Below are 15,515 nucleotides of genomic sequence, written 5' to 3'. Positions count from 1 at the left end.
TTTCCCGGGTGTCTCCTCACCTCACTCAGGAGGCACCCCCGTTGCCGATTTCCCGGGTGTCTCCTCACCTCACTCAGGAGGCACCCCCGTTGCCGATTTCCCGGGTGTCTCCTCACCTCACTCAGGAGGCACCCCCTTTACCGATTTCCCGGGTGTCTCCTCACCTCACTCAGGAGGCACCCCCTTTACCGATTTCCCGGGTGTCTCCTCACCTCACTCAGGAGGCACCCCCGTTGCCGATTTCCCGGGTGTCTCCTCACCTCACTCAGGAGGCACCCCCGTTGCCAATTTGCCGGGTGTCTCCTCACCTCACTCAGGAGGCACCCCCGTTGCCGATTTCCCGGGTGTCTCCTCACCTCACTCAGGAGGCACCCCCGTTACCGATTTCCTGGGTGTTTACCACGCGTGGGTCTTGAACTTCGTCACATGCCCCCTGCATCAGTTGGTGTGACCACGTCGTATTTCTTCTGTAACCTGTTGATAGGGTGCATTATATCGATGGTTTTTTTTTTTTTTTTGAGACGGAGTTTCACACTTATTGCCCAGGCTGGAGTGCAAATGGCATGATCTCGGCTCACTGCAACCTCCACTTCCCAAGTTCAAATGATTCTCCTACCTCAGCTTCCCGAGCAGCTGGGATTACAGGCATAACCCACCATACCCGGCTAATTTTTGTGTTTTTAGTTGAGACGGGGTTTCTCCGTGTTGGTCAGGCTGGTCTTGAACTCCCGACCTCAGGTGATCCGCCCGCCTCAGCCTCCGAAAGTGCTGGGATCACAGGCGTGAGCCACTGCGCCCGGCCCAATGGATTTTTAAATAGTGAGCGAGCCTTCCACCTCTGGAGTGAACTCCACTTGTCATGCATGGTGTGTGACTCTTTTTCCATGTTGCTGAGTAGGATGTTTGCGTCTGTATTTATGAGGGATATTAGTCCGTAGTTTTGTTTTCATCTGGTTTTGGTATCAGGGTTCTACTAGCTTCACAGATCGAGCTGGGCTGTGTTCCCTCGTATCGAGGTAGTGGTAGGTCTTCTTTCAGTGTGTAACGGACTTGCCGAGACTGTCCGTGGCCTGGGTCCGCACCGCGAGTGCACAGAGGAGAGGCCCTCCAGCAACCTGGGGCTCACAGGTTTCCCAGAGAGGGGGTATCCCGGCAGGGTAGTGAGGAGCGTGCAGGATTGGTCAGGCTGACAGTGTGACTGGGCTGGAGGAAGGATGCTTGGGGCAGAGGCGCTGCCCACATACGTGCAGTACCCTAGCATCGCGCTTTCTGGCGACTCCGACCCGTGTTTTCTCTCGGGGACCTGCTGATTGGGTGGTTTTCCTGCCCCTGCCTGTCATGGACAGACTGGAGCAGCCCAAGGGCACCACTGTCACCTGGGGGTGCCTGGCGGTGTGGGCGGGTGGCTGCGGCCTCTGAGGGCCAGTGTCACCTGGGGGTGCCTGGCGGTATGGGTGGGTGGCTGTGGCCTCTTAGGGCCAGGGCCTCCACTTCTCAGGGCCTCCTGGCCCTCACACCTCCGCAGTGGATTCTCGTGATGCCACGAAAGTGATTTGGCAGACAGGAGCCTCGCCGAGGCCTCCACGGCACCTTCTCTGCTCTGGCCAACAGCAGATCCACCTGCGGGGGGCTTCATCCTCGGCCCCAGGTTCCATTTCAGAGACTTTATTTTCAGGCGGGCCGAGTGCGAGGGACGTGTTGGGGCAGCCCCGTGGGCCGGGAGCAGTTCTCTGGATCTGGGGCCCATCTACCCTGCGTTCTCTGGGGCGTGGTGTGTCCAGGAAGTGGGGCCCACTGGCCACCTGAGCAGGGCGGTTAATTAAAAGACCGTGTCGGACATAGTTATGTCTGTCTTGAACGACTCAGAATGCTCCACATGGTCTTGGGGTGCCTGGGCCCGGGTTTCGAAGGCGAATTCTCATTACCTGGGGAAGGTTTGGTGACCAGGTTGCTCTCACCCCCTCGGCATGTCCTCGCAGCCACCCTGCACTCTCGGCCCGTTCCCCGGGTGGTGCTTGCTGGCCGCTTCCCGCACCTGGACCACTCTGCCCTCCCTGCAGGTCTCTGCCCCCCTGGACCACTCTGCCCTCCCTGCAGGTCTCTGCCCCCCCGGACCACTCTGCCCTCCCTGCAGGTCTCTGCCCCCCCGGACCACTCTGCCCTCCCTGCAGGTCTCTGGTCTCTGCCCAGGAGCCGCCTGTGGTGCTGTTTCGCTGACTTCCTTCTTCCCCCAACCATTTTAAATCTCAGAAAAACAGCCTACCCTTAATTTTTCTCCTCAGTATTATTACAGCCTCAGGATAGCCTCTCAATGGGCACGCATCTTTGTCTTGTTCTGTCCAGATATGTAGCGTGTGGAACAGCATCCCGTGTACGGAAGCAGTTCACCAGCTATCTGGGGGTCCTTCCTTTCCTCTTGGCCCCTCCTCCTGACCAGGACCTGCCGACCTGCTGGGGGAGGGGGCTCTAGGGTCTCAGTGTGGACCACTGGCCACTGATGCTTCAAGCCAAGGCAGTGGGAGGGCTCCCTCCTGGCCACTCCACCCTTGAGACTGTACTAGGTACAAGGGGCCCTTAGCTCAGCCTGGGTGGATGCATGGACTGGTGCGTTTGTGGGGGTGGTTGGATGTGCCGGTGCAGTAAGCAGCCTTGCACCTGCTGCTCTGTGTTGGGGTCCGGGGTGTGGGCTGTGGGAAAGCAGGCATGGCGGCACCTGCCCAGAGAGAGCCCCACCTGCCCAGAGAGTCCCACCTGCCTGGGGAGAGAGAGAGAGTCCCCGCCTGCCCTGGGAGACAGAGAGTCCCCCCCCTGCCCTGGGAGAGAGAGAGTCTCCCCCTGCCCCGGGAGAGAGAGAGTCCCCCCCTGCCCCGGGAGAGAGAGAGTCCCCCCTCTGCCCCGGGAGAGAGAGAGTCCCCCGCCTGCCCCGGGAGAGAGAGAGTCCCCGCCTGCCCCGGGAGAGAGAGAGTCCCCCCCCTGCCCCGGGAGAGAGAGAGTCCCCGCCTGCCCCGGGAGAGAGAGAGTCCCCGCCTGCCCCGGGAGAGAGAGAGTCCCCGCCTGCCCAGGGAGAGAGAGAGTCCCCGCCTGCCTGGAGAGAGAGAGTCCCCGCCTGCCCGGGGAGAGAGAGAGTCCCCGCCTGCCCGGGGAGAGAGAGAGTCCCCGCCTGCCCGGGGAGAGAGAGACTCCCCGCCTGCCCAAAGCCACAAGCCTATGTGTGCCTTCATGGGTCAGGGGACAGCACAGCCCTACAGGTGGGTCACTGGGCAGAACCTAGGAAGGCGTAGCAGCTGGTATGTGTCCACCTTTGCTGGGCTTGGTTCCCCCTCTGTGAATTGCAAAGAGCAGGGTAGCTGGAAGCGTGAGATGGAGTGGAGTGAAGCCCCTGGGGGCCACGGGTCCTCAGCCGGCACCACGTCCCCATCCCTGTGGGGCTAGTGGCCCAGCCTGGGGGACTGCACCCCACTGCCAGGCCAGCTTCTCCCGCTCCTGCTCTTGTCTTTGTCTCCCAAAGCAGCCCAGAGCCACCAGCACAGAACTACGGGGAGAAGAAACCTGGTCCCCAGGCTCAGGTGTGGAGGCGGGTGGCTGTGCGAGTTGGTGCGCTGGTGAAGACGGCATATGAGCAGGATTGGCGCGTTCATGGAGGCGGGTGGATGCGTGGGTTGGCGCGTTCGGGAAGACAGGTGGATGCGCGGGGTTGGCGCATTCATGGAGGCAGGTGACTGTGTGGGCTGGCGCATTCATGCTGGGGACACACTGGGGAGTCAGCACACAAGGCCACTGGGGCTCAGAAGGCCCAGAATTGAGTCCCTCCCATGAAACCGGTGACTGAGCACACACTTCCTTCTCTGAAAGTGGGGTGCGGACACCAGTGGCAGAGACACTAAATCGGAAGCACTGCTGCATAGCGGCTGCAGGCAGTGGGCAGGACATCCCTTCCTGGCCTCCTCGTGTCCACCAGCTCCAGGAGGCCTCCAGTCCACCCTTGCCTGCCCCGCTGCCACCACGGAGCAGGCCTCTGCATGGGAACAGGCCTGGAGATGGTGAAACAGCTAGGAGGAAAACAGCCAGCCCCAGGCCTGACTCCGGCCTTGCAGATCCTTATTCAGCGGGGGACTGGGGTGCCCACACCATCTCCCCAGGCGGGGGTGGCCTCCAGAGCAGGCCCCGCAACCAGAGCACAGTGTGTCCTGGACCCTGACGCCTTGGGAGGGAGTCTAAGCCTCTCCTCGCCCTGGAACCGGCCCAGCCTCCGGGCTCACTGTGCTCCGGGTGGCCAGTGCGGCTCCCTCGCACCATAAAATTGATCTGCAAGGCAGGCACCTTGGTGCATGCTTGTAATCCCAGTCAGTGCTTTAGGAGGCCAAGGCAGGAGGATCACATGAGTCCAGGAGTTCCAGCCTCCTATGCCAGGCAACATAGTGAGACACCATCTCTCCAAAAATTAAAAATTAGGCTGGGCATGGTGGCGCACCTGTAATCCCCGTACTTTGGGAGGCCGAGGCAGGAAGATCACTTGGGCCCAGGAGTTCGTGAACAGCCTGGGCAACGTAGTGAGACCCTGTCTCTACAAAAAATTAAAAAATTAGCTGGACACAGTGATGCACTCCTGTGGTCCCAGCTACTCGGAAGGCCAAGGTGGGAAAATCACTTGAGCCCAGGAAGTTAAGGCTGCAGTGAGCTACAATGGTGCCACTGCACTCTGGCCTGGGCGACAGAGCAAGACCCTATCTCCAAAAACAAACAAGCAAAAAAACTGATCTGCAGTCTTAGTCCCAGGGCAGGGAACACACAAGCCAGAAGAGATCTAGACGCCCTCTGTGTGGTGAGGAAAAGGCTGCGTGACTCATCCATGTATTCAGCCAGCCGGTATTGAGCACCTCCCCTTTGCTGGACATGGGAGGGCTAGGCCTCTGCCTGCAGGGCCTGGGTAGGGGAGATGGGGGGACATGGAGTCAGACTGGGGAGAGATGGGGCAGATTGGGGAGATGGCAGACTGGGAAGATGGGGGTAGACTGGAGGAGATGGGGGGCATGGAGTCAGATTGGGGGAGCGATAGGGACAGATGGCGGCAGACTAGGGGAGATGGGGACAGACTGGGGGAGATGGGTCTATGGGGGCAGATTGGGGGAGATGAGAGGATAATGGAGGCAGATGGGGGAGATGAGGGAAGTAGGGGGACGATAGGGGCTGGGTGGGGGCGGTCAGAGGCAAGTACGTGCAGCTGGCAGGGGCCCTGCGCGGGGGGGTGCGCCCTCCCCGCAGTTCGCGCAGGTGGACCGGAGGCCCGGGCGGCCAGAGAGCCTTGTCGGAGGAGCAGTGGGGCTGCAGCAGGGTCCACCCCCGCCCTCTCAGCGCCGAGGCCCCGCCCCGGCTCTCCCACCCCCGCGCCGAGGTCCAGTCCCCGCAGGCGCGCTGGCGTCACGGTCCAGCCGGCTGGATCTGGTTCCAGCCGCGCCGGGCCGGCCGGCCATGCGCAGTGTGGAGGCGCTGCGGCTGCTGGAGGCGCGGGCCGGGCGGTGCGCACTGCGGGCGCATCCCTGCCCCGGCGCCATCCGTGCCCGCGGGACCTGACAGCCGGGTCAGAGGTCAGTGCGCGGGGTCAGGGCCCGCATCCGGGCTGCAGGGAGGGGATGGGAGGGGCCTGCCCCAGCCCCGCCCCGCGGCGACAGGTGGGCGCTCCCGTGGGAGGCCGTGGCGTCCAGGCGCTGCTGCGGGCCCCGCTCCGCCCTGCAGACCCCGGGCCGGCCGAGCCGCGCTTCTCGGGGCTCCGCTGCGCGCCGGTCCCCGAGCAGGCCCTGGACGGTCCCGCGCCTCCTCCCACTTACTCTCCTGGGGGCGCAGGGCCGGGCCGCGGGTGGCAGGGTGGGGGTCCAGGCCCTGCAGGCACTGCGAGCCCTCGAGCGGCCCCGCAACCGGCCAGGCTCCCCTGCGCTGTGGGGGCGGACCGGGCCCCCAGCCGCGATGCAGCAGACTCCGGGGGAGACACGAGCTCTGAGGACCCTGGGTGGGCTGGAGTCGTCGGCCGCCGCGTGACCCTTGAGAGGGCCTGTGTCGCCCGCAGCGCCGCCTCGCCCCTCCCTGTGCCGGGGTAGAGGACCCCGTCGGGCGCTCGGAAGCCAGGGGCTTCCTTGCCTGAGGCAAGGCGGCCCCCACTGGCGCGATGGGTGCTAGTGCGAAGCTGTGTCAACTAAAGCAAAGACTCATGATGAAAACAATTGGGATAGCTTCACTCGGGAGCCTTCCTGAGGACGGCGGAGCAGGCCGGCAGCTCCTTCCAGAGGCTCTGCCGCTGCTGCGTCGGGGCTCAGCCGGGTTTGGGTTGGAGAGCGCAGAGGTGCTTGGAGTAGGTCTTTTATCTTCTGAGGAGGCGGTGGCCCGGGCAGGTGGCGGCCCCGTGCTGGTCCTGCGCTGTGTCCTCGGAGCGTCCTCAGCTGCTGCGCGCACAGCCGGGGGCCGTGGACCGTGGACCAGGCGTCCGCACAGACACGCGAACCGGGCTGCCTAGCCTGCTGCTGGGCCTCACGGCTGCACAGACGGTAGGAATGGTGACCGTTGCTTCAGAGTCCTTTGCTTATGAGTAACTCACCGAATTGACAGTGATTTTTATGAATTCGTTGTGTTCACTGAGGAGTTGTGGCAAAGTGAGAAAACGTAACCCGTACTTAGTTCCTAGATGTGAGTGTTTTAAACTATGTGTAACAACTAACAAAATTGACATGATGATACACTTCACGGACATTTAATTTTGATCCTGCCATTTCCTCATTTTAGAGGCGGTAACATGTTCTGGTTTTTTTCTCGTCGCTCAAACATCTTCCAGGCTCCTGCACGGTGGGTGCTGTGTCTCCGGGCCCAGGTGACCTCGGGGTGAGAAGGAAGGGGCCTCTGAGTTGAGAACATAGTTTTGCTGTTTTCAGTTTATACTCAAAGCCCTGCAGTTTCCTGACAGCACAGAGTACACCTGTCACGCGGGCAGGATGAAGCGCAGAGGCTGCCTGGTGAAGTGGGCGGCGCGCTGGAAAATCCACGTGCGGAGTAGCTTTGTTCCCTCCACGGGGAGCGTGCAAGGCCCTCTCGGGCGCTACGGGAGCCTCGCCCTCTGCACAGACTTCGGAGCCAGGTGCTGGAGCGGCAGCAACTGAGGGGCGTGGATGTCTTTGCATGGTTCCCATACGTTTTTTAAACGTTAATAATCTGATTTTCAGTAAAGTGGCAGGATCAGCATTGAAGAATGGGGAGCAACTGTGAGCCGATTTCCTGCGAGTGGTTGAGAAGCAGGCTTTGTGTGGTTGGCCGCCCTTGTGCTTAGCGGCTGCTCCTGCCGGAGCTGCCTGCCTGTCTTAGAAACAACGCCGCCTCCGACTGCTAGTTAGCGGTGGCTTCCACAGGTGAAGCCCAGGCAGGTTAGTGTTCTCACAGCTAGGAAGGACATGGGCCTGGCAGGGAGCTGCAGCACAGCCTCTGTCGACACAGAAGCACTGCCGTGCAAACCCCTGCCTCCCAGGACAGCTGTTGCGCGCCCAGCAGCCGGAGCGCTGGCTCCACGAGGGCTCTTCAGCAGTGCCAGGTGCAGCTGGGCTCCACCCTCAACTGGTCCAATAGTAGCGAAAGAAACGAGGAGTGTCGTGAATCGTTAAACAGCGTCCATATGCCTAAGTTCAAATTGGAGCCGCCCAGCCCTACCTGTGGATGCAAAGCTGCCGTTCAGTGGGGAGCTGGAGCCGAGAGGCCTATGTGACACCCCTGCATGTGGATGAAAGTCACCCAGAGGCCCTGCCAACATTCTGGGAGGTGGCAAGGGGGCAGGGCCTCTGGGATCTGGGGTCAGGAGTTCCAGGAGTCCTGCTTCTGCTTCTGCCCAGCAGTTCACTCTTCCCTCCACTGCAGCTGAAGCTTGAGCTGCTGCGGGGCCCACCTGGCCAGAGGCAGAAGGGAGCCCTCCGTCCCAGGCAGCGTCCTGGTGGGTGTCTGTCCTGTGCCAGACACTGGCCGCAGAGGCTGAGAAAGGAGAGGACCCCAGCCTGCCTCTGGAAGCCCAGGGGAGGCAGTGAAGGGCCCAAGGCTGGTGATGCAGGAGTTTCCAGAGCGCAGGGAAATACGGAGCAAGAAACGCCAGCCCTCAGCTCCACTGGGGAGCCACGCAACCTCTACCGGTGCTGAGGGGTTACAGGGCTCTGTTACCAGCCCCATTCCTCCTGGATAGGTGAGGTTGGTCCGTATCACACCCCCTAACCTCTTGTGCTCTGCGACCTCAGAATACACGGAGCTGTGTCCACAGGCCTCAGCGGCTGTGAGCCCCTCGCCTACACTGGGGGGTTCTCAGCTGACACCTGAGCCAGTGTCCTGTGCCGCAGTGGTGCCAGGGCAGAGTCCCCCTCCCCGACCTGACTTGTGCACCTTGTCACCCACCGCCAGCAGTGTCCCCCCACAACAGGCTTGCGCAGACCCAACCCAAGTCCCCAGCACCCACACCCCAGTGAGTTTCCTGTGCCCTGTAGGCTCAGCTGCTTCTCGTACTCCCCCCACTTGGGATCCTTGGAACAGGGAGTGGTTCTTATTTAGGTCCCTGAGGTACCAAGCACAGGCTTTGCTCTTAGCAGCCGCCACTCCAGTGATGAAGCCGTTAGCAGACTGGCCTCTGCAGAGCTCTGGGGGGAGGTGCCTGGCTTCTCCGGCCTCCACCCTGGCCCAGAGCTGCCTCCTGAGCAGCGGATCCCAACCTGCCTGCCCCCGGGGCTGGGTCTCCAGCAGTCAGGACTGAGCTGCTGCTAGCTGCTGACAGGTGTGGGGCGAAGGGGGCGCATTTGCCCCATGTCCCCATTGGCAGCATCTCCACGCCTTCCCTTGTGACACCTCCAACCAGAATAGACCAGGTGTGTGGGAGCCCCCACCTGCTCCCCCAGCGCCCCGGGGTCGTCTTCTGCCTGCTCCTTCTGTCCTCCACACTGAAGAGTGTGCTCCAGCTGGGGATGGGCATGCGTGACGCTGGGGAATGGACACCTGTGAAATGGTGGAGTGTGCATCAAGTCTAAATAGCCGCTCGCAGGATCTGGGGGCTTTTTGTTTCCAGAAACCTGATCTGATCTTTATAAAAAGTGCTCCCCCACTCAGTCAGCCTGAGTGTCCCTCCCATCCAGGCCAGCAGCGCTGTCTGGCTCGGCAAGGAGGGGCTGAAACTGGAGAGCCCCTGGGAAGGCTCTTGTGGGCCAGGTGGCAGCGGGGAGGGTGGCTCTTGTTCCCCGCCCTCATCCTAGCGTTTAGCAGACTGCCTCACACCACAGGTTTCCATTTTCACCCTTGGGTTAAGAGAAAAGCAGAAATAAGTTTCTAATGTTGCTTGCGAAATTCAGCACTGGGCACCAGAGGCACCTGGGGCTTCTGCGTCTCTCTTGTCCCATGGGGCTCCTGCGTCTGTCCTGTCCCATGGGTCCGTTTCTTGCTGTTTATTGCAACCCGCCTGCATCGTTGGTGTGTGCAGCTGAACTCAGGCTGTTTAGGAAGCACACGGGCAGGGCTCTGTGGGGCCCATTCCTGGTCCCACGTCTCTGGCAAGGGCTCCTCTTGAGCTGAGGCTTCTGAGCTCCTGCAGGCGGGCGTAGGGAGGCAGGTCCCACTGTCAGCCAAGCTGCAGGGTTTTTAGGAAGAAAGTGGGGGCTGTGCACTGTGGGCTCACACCTATAATCCCAGCACTTTGAGGCTGGCCGGAAGGATCGCTGTGGCCCAGGAGTTTGAAAACTCATGCCTATAATCCCAGCACTTTGGGAGGCCGGCCAGGAGGATCACTTTAGCTCAGGAGTGTGAGAGCAGCCTTGATCCTATCTCTATAAAAAATTTAAAAACTGGCCAGGCATGGTGGCACATGCCTATAGTCCTGGTTGCTTGGGAGGCCGAGGTGGGAAGATTGCTTGAGCCCAGGAGGTCGAGGCTGCAGTAAACTGTGATGGTGCTGCTGCAGTCCAGCCTGGGCCACAGAGCAAGACCATGTATCAAAAGGAAAGGGCTGCTGTGGAAGGGCCTCCAGTCCCCTGGCCTGGGCTGCAGGGGCCGCTGCTCCAGCCCTGCCTTCTACATGTGCCGAGATGTGAGCAGTCACCCCTGGAGATCCTCACCCCTTCTCTGTAGAACGAGGAGTCAGGCTGCCAGGGATTGGGGTCTGGGCGCGTTGCTGTCGTGGGTGTGTGTGTGTGTTTCCTGGGAGGAGGCCCCCACGGTCTTTGTCATGTTCTGCAGGGCCCAGTGGGAAGGAGTTGGAATTTGGATGGAGAGAAATGTGGAGTAGGGCAGGAACCTCCTTCCTAGGAAGGAGCCTGCGGGGGACCCTGCATGGGGTCCCAGGTTCCCAGGGGGCCTCGGGTGTGGTGTTAGAGGGGCGCTGGGGCGGGGAGTCTGTCCATGTCTTCAGCCTGGGTCTCGTGAGTTCAGGGAGTTTGAACCTGGGTGGAGAATGAGCCCCTGTGTGTCTTCACTAACCTCCAGCTGACACGAGCTTCCGCAGACCCCGCGGTGGCGGGTGTGGGTGCTCCCCGTGCCATCTGTTGGGGACACCTCACGCATCACTTGCGCTCAGCCCGTGTCGCGGCTGCAGGAGCCACCAGACCCTGTAAATACTCGGATGCCCACATCTGCTCGTCTGTGTCTCCCTGTGGCTGTGCATCAGACCTCCCGCGTTTAAAACGTCCTTCTGAGAAGGGGCCACAGGCAGGTGCCACCCATTGCCACGGCACCACGGCAGGAAGCGTCCCATGCTCTGCAGGGGTGGCAGGAAGCGTCCTGTGCTCTGCAGGGGCGGGGCGGCCGCTCTCCCTGTCCTCCAGGAGCTCACGTGTGCCTGCCTGTGAGCGCCTCGACGACAGAGCCGGCGCCTGCCCCAGTGTCTGCGCCGGGACCGCGGAGTGGCCATTTCGCCGCGGAGACGTCGCCGCACTTTGTAGCAGCCCCTGGACTCGTATGCGTGGGTCTTCTGATGCAGTGTGTTTTATTCGGTATCAACGTGGCAGGGGGAGAGCATGGGATGTTCCACTGGTGTCCTAGGGAGGAAGTAACTGGGGAGGGAGGACGGTTGGGGGGATTCACTCTTAAAGAATTTGAGAGCTTGTTTATTTTGCAGAATAAGAGTCAATTAATCCCCTGTGTGTTTCTGATCATTAAGAAGACCACATCGATGCTGCTGGTTGTGGGACTGTCATTTCAGAGTCCGGATCCGAATGTGGTCCTGGCTACTCTGCGAGGGTTGCCGGGGGAGGAGGTGGTGGAGGGCACGTGGGCGTCCCGTGTTCCCTCACGACGGCCGTCACCTGCGATTGCCTCAAAATAAAAGGCTTAATTCAAAAAACTCTTGTTTCTCAGAAAAAGCAGTTTACTACTGTGAGTTAACGCCGTGGAATTGTAATAATTGAGGTGACAAATCTGATTAAGGTTTTCTTTAAATTGGAACAGAATCCGTACGGGTGCCCCATGAGAGGGCTGTGGGACGTGGGACCAGGCTCCTGACCTTGGAACCCCTGGGTGGGGTCTGAGGCGATGCAGGAGAAAGAGGAGCTGGTGGTCCAGGAGGCGCCCGTGGGTGGGGACATGCCTCCCCGCAGGCCTGCGTCTGTCCTCGTGGGACGGGGCCAGGCTTCTGGTCCTTCCCTCCTGAGCCGCCATCACCACCGTGGCTCACGAACGGTGCAGCGGGGCTCCTGGGGGTCTGCGAGCAGACCCCGGTGGACTCAGGGTTGGTTGCCCTGTCCAGGGGGCCTCGAGTGCTCCAGGACACGGCCTGTCCAATGTGGCCCAGGCGCCACACCTGTGGGCCGTCATCGCTGTCACCTGGGTGTGCCGAGGGACTTGGGCTTTCCTGCCACCCCCGCAGAGGATCGAACCTTGTGACCCAGGCCGAGGGAGCTGCCCTGGGTGCCTCTCAGGCTCCTGCTCCCCAGGACTCAGTTTATACCCCAAAACCCAGCCTCGCCCCGCGGAGGGGCGCTCATCCCAGTGTGTTTCCCTGTGCCAGGCACAGTTCTCGCTGGGCGGGTATTTTTGCCGCATGCTTTCTTTTAGTGCGCTGTTTGTGTATGGTTGCTGGTGAGCTGTGGTTTCTGTCTGGTGACAAGTAGGGAGGGGTTAGGTGGGTGGTGTCCTGCCTCCAGCCGACCTGCCGGGGTTCCCAGAGGGCACTGCGGTGGCAGCAAAGCCAGTCACACTGGGGCTGGCAGATTGCCCCTCTCCCATCCAACAGCACGGGGAAATGATTGATGACTGACAGCTGCTGAAGCCCCACTCCTGTGCGGTGGACGGACAGTGCTCCCTGGGGTCCCAGCTCCAACTGCTGGCATCTTGTCAAAGCAGCAGCCCAGGTGGCCACCACTGCCGATCAGACTTAATGGATGAAGACAGGGAGGCTGGGCAGAGCCCTTCAGCTTCCGACTCTGGTTCAGTCACTGAAATTCGCAATATCATCTCTGTCAAGGTCAGGTCCTACTGCCATGATGAAAAGGCTTCTGGGGAAGAAGAAAGAAACCTGCCCCATGGGTGCCAGCCTGGAGGTCCGCACTAGAGGTCCCTGCTGGGAGATCCTCAGCCTGGAGGTTCCCAACCTGGGGGTCCGTGCTGGGAGGTCCCCAATCTGGAGGTCCCCAACCTGGAGGTTCTTAACCTGGTGATCCCCAACCAGAAGGTCCCTACTGGGATGTCTCCAGCCTGGAGGTTCCCAACCTGGAGTTCCCTGCTGCGAGGTCCCCAGCCTGGAGGTGCCTGCCTGAAGGTCCCCAGCCTGGAGGCCCTGCTGGGAGGTCCCCAACCTGGAGGTACCTGCCCGAAGGTCCCCAGCCTGGAGGTACCTGCCTGAAGGTCCCCAGCCTGGAGGCCCTGCTGGGAGGTCCCATCTGAAGGCTCCACCTGGTGGTGTCTTTCGTAACCCCAGTCCCCAGCTCTGCTGTATCAGGACGTTACAAATGGCCTGATTGCCCCCGAGAAAGTCGAGGGGTCCTGACCCCTGCACTCCTCCGTTTCACACAGCCTGGGGAGCCCAGAGGAGCAGGACATCCAAGGCCCAGGCCGTCCGCAGGGGTGGTCAGCAGACGGCAGTGATGGGCTGGTGTCTGCCCCTGAGATCAGAGGTGAACAGGAACGGGAGCCTCTGTTTCCTGCAGGTCCTCCCTGCTCGGGAGGTGGGTTCGGTAAGGGCTGGGTTTACTGTCATTCATTTCCTTACGTCATCTTGGTCTTAGCTGTGTGAGACTAGCTGTCCCTGCAGTCTGGGAGGGGTTGGCCTGTTCCCCAACCCGCTACAGCCCCCTTGTGTGTGGTATCGGCCAGACATATCTCGATAGTGGGGGCTCCAGGTGGGGGCGCCGAGGGGCCCTTGGGTGGAGACGCAAGAGGGGGCAGCGGCTGGCGAGAAGCGAACCTAGGGGGCTCCTCTCTGGGGCCCAGGAAGAGTTCTTGGAGAGGCTGTCCTGGCTCTGACAGGAGAGCGGGCCTCCCCTTTGGTGGCCGGGCTGGGCCGGGCCCCAGGTTGCAGGAGGACTGTGATGGGAGCAAGGGGTGCCCCCTCTCTCAGGGAGCCCCAGGAGGGCAGAGGCTGCAGCACGTGTTCACAGGACGGGAGCATGAGGGAATGCACTCCGCGGCGTGGGGAGAAACAGTCGTGGGGACCAGGGCATCGCCCGCGGGGCCTGCCGCATCCATGCACTGCTGGGCCTGGCGCCCATGTTCCCACAGAGCAGCAGACACCACCACTCCGCCGGCCCTTGGATCTCTCCTCAGTGGGAAGACAGGCTGGGGACGGGCCGGCCACCTGCCGCCTCGCTGGACTTCTGCCCTGGGATTCCTGAGACGAGAGCTGAGCGTCCTAAGCTGCCCTCATCCAGGTGCCCCCTGGCCTCCCTCGGGAAACACACTGTAGCTTGGCCTCCGGGCCGCGGTCAGTGCCTCGGGGCCACTGGGTCCAGGCTGTGGGAACTGTCCACTTCCTGGGAGGGCAGGAGTGAGAGACCTGAGTGGGTGACCCCAGGCAGCCCCAGCCCCCCACACTCCATCAGGAGAAGAGGGGTCAGGGCCACAGCCAACCAGTCTCCGCTTCCTGCTTGCTTCCCACCGCCTTTACCCATCTGGAAGCCCTGGCTGCAGTGGGGGCCCTCCTCATGGTGATGGGCCTGGAGGTTCTTGGCGGCCACTGGAGCTTCCTGCAGCCACTAGGCCTGCGCAGCCTCCCCTCTGCCCACAGGGCAGCCCCACGGCCGCCTCCGCTCTGTGGTTTGCCTTCTTGGACTCAGGGCCTCACTGTTTTGAAAAGCCCGGGTGCTGCAGTGAGGACCCCACTCCGCATTTCTGCCGGGAGCTGTGAGCAGCCAGGCCAGCCTCCTCATGGTGCCAGGAAGCCTCTCCTTCTGGCCCAGAGCAGCAGCTGCCCCTTCCAGCATTGACCGTGGGTGATCAACAACCTGGCATGTGGGCAGGATTCTCCCTATAGAACCATTGAACAACACGGACCTGTCAGCTCAAGGTACCTTCTGGCTTTGCAGGTGGCTAGAGATCCACGCAACCACAGGTGGGCCTGGTTGGGCCCCTCCAAGCCCTCACCCTCTTCCTCCCTCCCTTTCACTCCCCATTTTTTTTGAGACAGAGTCTCACTCTATTGCCCAGGCTGGAGTGCAATGGCGCGATCTTGGCTTACTGCAACCTCTGCCCCCCGCGGGTTCAAGCAGTTCTGCCGCAGCCTCTCGGGTAGCTGGGATTACAGACGTGCACCACCATGCCCGGCTAATTTTTGTATGTTTAGTAGAGACGTGGTTTCACCATGTTGGCCAGGCTGGTCTTGGACTCCTGACTCAGATGATCCACCCACCTCGGCCACCACGCCCGGACCACTCCCCAGTTCTTGACAAGTCTGCAGTTCCTGCACTGTCCCCAGACTATGGAACACCTGGGAGGGACAGAGAGCTTGTCCTGGGACCACCAGCTGGACAAGCCTATCACCCACCCCCGAGGCAGAAGACCTGGGGCGCAGCCCTGATCTATTGATTTTTTTTTTGAGGGTCTCACTCTCATCCAGGCTGGGGTACAGTGGTGTGATCACAGCTCACTGCAGTCTCGAATTCCTGGGCTCAAGCCAGCCTCCCACCTTGGCCTCCCAAAGCACTCAGATTAACAGGTGTGAGCCAGTGCACCTGACCTCCACCCTGATTTACATAAAGACCACACTCTGGGCTGGACCCCACCCGCCCGCGTGCACACCTCAGCTGGCGCCCACGCCAGGTGCCTGCTCCCACTGGGCAGGAAGTGCAGACCTCCGGGAGGCACAGGCTGGGCCTGCTGGCCGTGGGTGTGCCCTTCACGACTCCCCCATCACGACTCCCTCATCACGTCTCCTCTCTGCTCGGGGCCAGGCTCTGAGACGCCACAGGCTGATGGCCGGAGCCAGGCGGACTTTGAGTCTGGGTCTGAGATGGCTCCACGTGTACAATGCACACTGGTTTCAAAGCTGTGGAGTGAGAAGAAAGACGTGCTTTCATTAGTCACTTTTTATATGG

The 15,515-nt window shown here is 61.4% G+C and overlaps 1 protein-coding gene across 9 annotated transcripts in view; it reads left to right on the top strand.

Moving 5' to 3' along the window:
• Positions 1–15,515, top strand: part of C6H7orf50 (chromosome 6 C7orf50 homolog) — a 142,242-nt gene that overhangs the window by 104,513 nt on the left and 22,214 nt on the right. Inside the window, exon 1 of one of the 9 annotated variants that reach the window (XM_063606168.1) lies at positions 5,400–5,585. The exons of 7 other annotated variants lie outside the window; for them this stretch is intronic. The gene's annotated coding sequence lies outside the window, so the exon portion shown is untranslated. Of the gene's footprint in view, positions 1–5,399; positions 5,586–15,515 lie in introns of those variants that run through there. One more of the 9 variants, XM_063606169.1, reaches the window with a different exon arrangement.

The sequence above is a fragment of the Pan paniscus genome, chromosome 6 (genome assembly GCF_029289425.2).
Source record: "Pan paniscus chromosome 6, NHGRI_mPanPan1-v2.0_pri, whole genome shotgun sequence".
NCBI lineage: Eukaryota > Metazoa > Chordata > Mammalia > Primates > Hominidae > Pan > Pan paniscus.
Note: the sequence above shows the minus strand (reverse complement) of the source record. Positions and strands in the feature narration are given on the sequence as shown.